The 7,125-nt window shown below is 35.0% G+C and overlaps 1 protein-coding gene across 1 annotated transcript in view; it reads right to left on the bottom strand.

Moving 5' to 3' along the window:
• The window catches only part of LOC117104695 (putative GPI-anchored protein pfl2), a 53,868-nt gene extending 47,200 nt beyond the window's left edge, over positions 1-6,668 (bottom strand). Inside the window, exons 1-2 of the mRNA XM_033245578.1 lie at positions 6,571-6,668; positions 1,350-1,508 (exon numbers count right to left, since the gene is read on the bottom strand). The gene's annotated coding sequence lies outside the window, so the exon portion shown is untranslated. The remainder of the gene's footprint in view (positions 1-1,349; positions 1,509-6,570) is intronic.
• Positions 6,669-7,125: the final 457 nt, after the last annotated feature.

Here is a 7,125-nt window from a genome sequence, read left to right as displayed (position 1 = left end):
CTAGCCTACTAAAATACAAGAAACATTGGGGTTTCCCCAACAAGAAAAATAATTAAATTTAGGCCTTATTATAAACATTTCTTCGTGAACTGTCACCTAGCGTAGGCTAGCATTTTACTACCAGGCTATTATAAATATAGGCCTAGGCCTACATAGCCTAGATACGGTAGGGACACTGAACAAGTTTTGAAGTTGTTCAAATCACGATCAAATTCCAAATTTCGCTGAACGCGTTTAACATTTTGCCATTCACGAGCAGTCAGCCATATGAAAAGGGGAGGAGTTAACTTCCAAACGGAATAAACGGCTCGAACGACAAGCTTCCAAACGGCATTTCACAGACGCGTTTGGGAGCTTGTCATATAACAATAGTAAACGTGTTTGACCCGTTTCTGTCGTTGGGAATAATTTGTAGATCACGCCTAAGAGTACTACCATGTTCTAGAGGGCGTCCTTCAAATGACGGTAAAAGACGTTCGTGGCGAACGCGTGCTTTGTCTCTATAACGCGTGTTCAAGTTTCGAACGTAATTTTGAGTTCCGAACGCTATTCGATTGTCAATAGAGCGCCCCCTACCTCGTGGTAGTAGTACCCATCATGCCTAAACCCGATTTACCCTTTTCTGCCATCTTTAATTGCTACACCATGACATAGTGTCTACGTCCCCGTATGGGGAGTAGACACAAAAATATGTATACGATACAATGTACCCTCCACTATAATGGAATAAAAAAGATATACTTTGAAACACATGTCTATTTACTGCGTTATTAACTTCAATTTGATTATTTAATTATTAATTTGTAGTTAAATCCAATAAAACAAATAGTAAATGCCAAACTGGTATCCTTTGAACTGAACTTCCCTATGGTTCCATATTTCATGATTACTTCTTATACAGTATTACATCTAATTTTGTGTTTTTTTGCTTGTACAATATGTAATTGATTATTTATTAATATTAGCTACGGTATTATTATTGTTATTTTTTATTATTATTATTATTGATTTCATTATTATTGTTGTTGCTATTGATATTATTATTATTATTATTATTATTATTTATGTTGTAATGAAGTTAGCTTGTACTTCTCTTCACATTAGATTGATTGTATTTTTCTCAACTTGTTGTTTTTCTATGTTTTATGGACGCACCATTTTGTGTGTGCCACTGTTGAAAAAGTGAGAGCCAAATAAAAAACTGAAAAAAAAACCTAAAAACTGACTTCGAGTGTATTTGGGTACTACAGTTCGACCAGACTAATATGTATTGATGATGTCAACAAAATACCTCTTTACACGCTTCTGACAATTAGTTAGATTCTCACTATAGAATAAAATAAACCTACCCCGAAACTTGTGAATGTTTTTGTGCTGACTTTCTGTTGTTAATCTGAAGAAGTGCACCTGCAGAGTTTTTTGAACACCTTCCAGACCACTTGATACAAGCTTCAAATCATCATTGACTATCTAATTAAAGATTTAGTTGACAAAACCATGGTGTGAACCTGTATAACAATTTGACAGAAGTCTCACATGAAATTGAAAATATAATAATATAAATGAAGTGTTAAAATTATTTAGGTATAGCATTCCAACACTGTCTGAGGAACACTCATACAATGTCTGTCTACAAGCCTACACTGACCAGTGGCGTATCAAGGAGTCTTGAAATGGGAGGGACTGATGAGAGAGTGAACGTTTATTAATGCATTTTCTGCTCTTTGTTTTTTATCATCGTACAGTGTTTTAATAATATATCTTAACTCTTTACTGCATTTTAATGTTTTTATAGTATATTTATTGTTCTGATAACGTCACTTAACACGTTTTACTGTAGTTTTTTTTTTTATATATTATATCGTCTTAATGTTTTTTTTTACTGTTCTGTTTGGAACATTTTAAAGTTTCCAGTCTGTTTTTAACTATTTATGTTGATCGCTTAGCTTCAAAGCACATTTCTGTTCTATGTATAACAGACTGAATAGAATGAATTGAATTGGAAAGTGGGAGTGGGTGCTACCTCACAAAATAAGGTGATTTGCCTACTTGAACATTATTTTTTTGCATCGAGCATTTGCTGTGGGTGTTTGTTCCAATCAATAACTGGATTTCATTTCAACATATCTGACTTGAAGATGCAATGTCAAAGTTTACCTGTCATGATTGAGGAATGTTTAAAAATTCTTTTGTAGATGGTAAGACCCAATAACAAATATCTACAGGGCTTTTGTTGGGGGGGGGGGGGAGGCAGGCCTTGGGTGTAAAAATTGAGAATGCGGAACTAAATCCATATTCCAATGAAGACTTAATGGTCATTTTTAGTATTTTAACCCCTTCCCCCGGCCTTCCCATGGCATACTGTAAAACAGAATTAAAGCCTAAAACTAGAAATTGCAAATTGCAAGTGAAGTGCTGCGAAGTACAACTGCATAAAATGTTCTTCGAACAAAATTATTTATGCGAGTCAAGTGAAAATAATGAATAATAAAAATATAACAAATAATATGAGCACGACCCATTGTCTATATTAGAACAGCGTTGGTACTGTGTACAATAGTGTTTTGCTGCAGTGACATCTCTCTGCTGGCGACTCGCTGCTGCTGCTGGCGATGACTCGCTGCTGGCGAATCGATCTGCGCATGTGTATAAAATGGTATTTATTTCCGAAAACTCTATGCCAGTCTACAACAAGCGTCGCCTAAATGTAATAATTAGCATGTTAAATAGACTAGTAAATAAGTTTAACTGGGTTCGTAAATAATATTGGCCTCAAAATATTGTGGCTGAGGCATGAGCCGATTAAACGTAGAAATAGGAAACCTAGAAATATAGTAAAAACGCTGAATAGTACTCCAGCGTCGCGACATCATGCCGACGTTGGTACGAGTAGGTTAGTCTACAAACGTCGCCTAAAGTAATTGATTTTACCCGGCAGAACGAAAGAAGGAAACTCCGCTTTTCAGTTGTCTTAGGTGATAGTTTTTTGACAAACAATGACCTTTCAGAGGTCAAATTGCTGTCAAGAATATGAATTGGCTGCTTCGCAGCAATGAAAATACTTACACTACATACTTGGAGAACATAGGAGCCCAAAAATGGCCAGGATGTGCATATTATTACCAAAGGTGGAAATATAACCTGATTAAAACAAGCCTTCAATTTCATTTTATATCTCTGGTCTGTTATAGAAAAATATCTTACCCTATATTAGATTGCCCCTCACTTGCCCTCAAGATTTTAGGCACTGGTCCTAAAGTGAACTGTAGACCACATGCTACCAAGTCTCATGCATTTGGCATGAAACTTGCGCTTTTACTTAGACTCAATCACAATTTTTTCTGAAAATGCACATTTTATGACTAATGACAAGTGTCGTACAGCTTACTTAACAATGTCAGCCTACTAATTATTATACACAAAATCTTGTGGTGGCTCAATTTTCATGGTTTTTTTTATTTGTGTTCAAAAATTAAGACTGTTTTAGTTACCATACGAGATTTATCTGTGTTAAAAACATACTTCTTTATAAAACATACAATGTAACTTTAATTCATAAGTGAAATCTGTATATTAGGGAGCTTTCGATTTTGTGCGACGATGCGACGCTAGAACGAAATCACTCATGCGTGACCATCCTACCTGGTGTCCTACGTTCGTTGCATACGTAGATTTGGCCAAATTCTACAGAATCTACTCGACGAGGTGACCTTAACGTTCTTGCATGCGCAGATGACTTTTAGTGACTTCATTAGTTCTACATTCTACCGTCGTCGTGCTATCGAAAGCTCCCTACTATCAGTGACTGGAACAGTAATACGAAAGTACTATGCTACTGCACTGTAATTCATAGGCCTATTTTAATACACTATTTAGATAGGCTTTTTTTTCCATCTTGGTTTCAGGGGTAAAAAAAAAAATTTCAATTTTTTTTCAATCATACGGTAGTGTAGAATAATTTTTGAGAACATTTTCCAGAAAAAATGAATGTGATATGACCCTCCGTTATGGAGTTTACCAATTTTTAAATAACATGATGACAAGAATTTAGCACTAAAGCTCATCTTATTTCTGTTGGTTTACGCATGCACAATTGAAAGATCATTGATATTTTCAATATTTTCATCAGAACACTGTATGGTTTGAAAGTGGGCCCGATCGCCTAGGCAAAATCATTTCAGCCCATGCTATGGCTGTCGTTTGAATTTGTTGATGTTTGATACCAAAACAAATATATAAGGTTGATAAATATATGATCATTTTAATTACGATTTTTTTAAGAATAACATATTTAACATACGACCAACGTACTATGAAACTCCAATGCCTACTCTCATGATCATTATTGCACAGAACCAAATATTTGGTCTACGTAGGGTTTCAGTTGGCAACAGCAATTAGAAATGAACTGCATAAAAAATATTGTAAATATCTAATATATATTTGATATTAAATAAACATCCCCGGGGATGACAGTATACATTTTCCACGGAGGGCATCAGCGGATACCACATAGTAAAGTCATTTAAGTTATTTATGAAGATGAATAGCGTTGTAACCCCCAATTTGAGCCCTGCGTGGTGTGTCCATATCATCATGAGTGTGGAGGCTAGAAGGAGTACAGTGGATTTGTTGGAATACTGTACATGTATTTCACATTTAAAAATCATAAACTACTATGAAATGACTAGGCTAGTAATTCGTACACTTAAAATTCCTGATTTATAAAAAGCTATCTATCTATTTCATGGATGTTAAATACATTGCGGGTAAAACGAATGACATTCGTCGTGATGAGGGAGATTGTTTTGACTTAGAAATGTTCAATATTTCGGTTTCCACTGGCCTACACTCACTGATCAGTGCTATAGTCTAGGCATAGCACTTTGTCTTCCTAGCTCACTTGGCACGTCCTTACTGTAGCTATTTTATGATCCACTACTATACTGCAAGTCAAAATAGAAGGCTTCATCCACTGCTTAATTACTACATTACAACATTTATGATTCAGTTTGAGTTTTTACTAATAGAGGTAAGTTTTTGACTAGAAAATATCAATGATACTTTATTTCATTGCGCATCGGACTTCTAACGCTGGCCAGTTGGGTTGTGGTGTCAGATCAATAACCACGGCGTAATGTTTTTTTTTTATTATTAATTGTGGGATCAATTAAATATCTTCTCATCATGGTCAGGGTTCATGGTATTGGTGGCTGAGATAATAAAAATAAGATAAGAATGCGGTGGGTTCGCGAAATAATTACCCTGCCTACCTCCGACACTCGGCTGTATTAAAGTACAGTATACTGTACGCAAAAGCGAAAGCATTCCAGCGGATGCGATCTACAACAACCTCTGGAACTGCCTAAGTAATAATAAATAATATTAATTATTATACAAAGAAGTCTATGAAAAAACAATCTCTATTTCTCTTCTTTTTTTTCACCTTTTGAATAAAACAATATTTTTCTATGGTTTATAATAAATAGAGTAATGCATATGCATTTTTTCTATTAAAAAAAAATGTTTTTTATAGTGAAATTTTGCCGGGAATGGGCGTTAAAGCCCCATTCCCAGCAAAATTTCAGTTGTTAAGAAAAATCTAATTTTTGTATAATGTTATAAAGATTTATAAATATAATACGGAATTGCTAGTTTAACGGAATTTAGACATTCCTAAGAATGAAAAAAATGTGAAATAAGACTGAAATTTGATTTTTTTTTTTGTGTTCCACACAAAGAATAAATGCGGATGAATTTTCATGTTTGATTTTGCGATAGGTCGTGAGAAGAAATATCGTAGGCGCCGCCTATCCAATGCTGCTAGACTAGGCCTAGCCTTACCTCGATTTAGGTTTTGTTATCACACATAAAAACGGCTGACATGATATTTTCCGTTGCTAGTAATGACACTTGTGAAATATAATATTTCATAGGAATTATTTCAAATTTGTTCAAAAACTGATTCTGACTGAGATTTTGACACTTAAACAAAAATCTCAGCCTTAATCGAACGACCGCATTGTGCGAGATGTGAAGTACAAAAACTAATCTCATATTAGAGAGGGCGCACTTTATTGACTGTATAAAGTATACATAAAAGCGAGAGTATTCCAGTGGATGCGATCTACAACCACTGAGTTTGCCTAGGCCTAGTAACGATGAATTCGTCGAGAAAATGGTAATATTTTATGAGAAATAGGGCCGAGTCTGTATTTCTCATTTTTTTTATTCTTTTGCGTAAGCCTAAAATTCATGCCAATATTTTTCCATGATTTATAATAATTGGAGTAATGCAAAAGCATATTTTCTTTAAAAAATCAGTTTTTAGTGAAAATTTGCCGGGAATGGGGCTTTAAACTACAGAATAATAATATAACTTTATAAGGCGCCCTCATGAGCCTCTTACAAAAACGCGGAAACCTTATTCAAACACCATCATAATCATAAAGCGAGAACTGGGGAAAATTGGCCTATATGACATTATCTTGAAGGTTATCTTATTCTCGTCCTTATTTCAACCAACTCCCTGTTTTAACATACTCTAAATTTAGCAATTCTACTGCTTACCAATGACTACCAGAACTGATATTTGAACAATGTTTATGCTGCTGACGGTCAACATATTTACCACACGCAGTCAGCTCCTCTTCAAATTACAAGCGCCCTCATCAGTAAGAAATGTTGATTTTTTATTTATGCAAGTTTATTAGCCTCCTACGTTTTTCTGCGGGGCTATATCACCCACACCTGCTGGGCACTCGACTCATAGGGTCCCGAAAATCAGCACTCTGACCATGAAAGAACTTTGTTGATAAATAATAGAAATGTTTCCCTGATATCGACAGTAACATATGCCTATAGTATTATCTCCAGTGAAGGATTTAAGGCGGGGTGGAGGGAGCCAGCTCACGTCCTTTTAAAATTTGTTAAACATTTTTTTTAATGGTGATAAAAAAGAAAATTATATAATACAATTTTAAGTCTGTCTGCCATTTCCAGGTGCCATAACCATATTTTTTTCTTGCTATAGACCCTCCATTTCAAATTCCTGGATCCGGCACTGATATTATATAGGCCTAGGCCTATTATTTATTTCGTCGTTAAAAAAAATTTAGACAAACA

Source organism: Anneissia japonica, unplaced genomic scaffold, assembly GCF_011630105.1.
Source record: "Anneissia japonica isolate Jap-2015-1 unplaced genomic scaffold, ASM1163010v1 scaffold287712_len2945570_cov188, whole genome shotgun sequence".
Classification (NCBI taxonomy): Eukaryota; Metazoa; Echinodermata; class Crinoidea; order Comatulida; family Comatulidae; genus Anneissia; species Anneissia japonica.
Note: the sequence above shows the minus strand (reverse complement) of the source record. Positions and strands in the feature narration are given on the sequence as shown.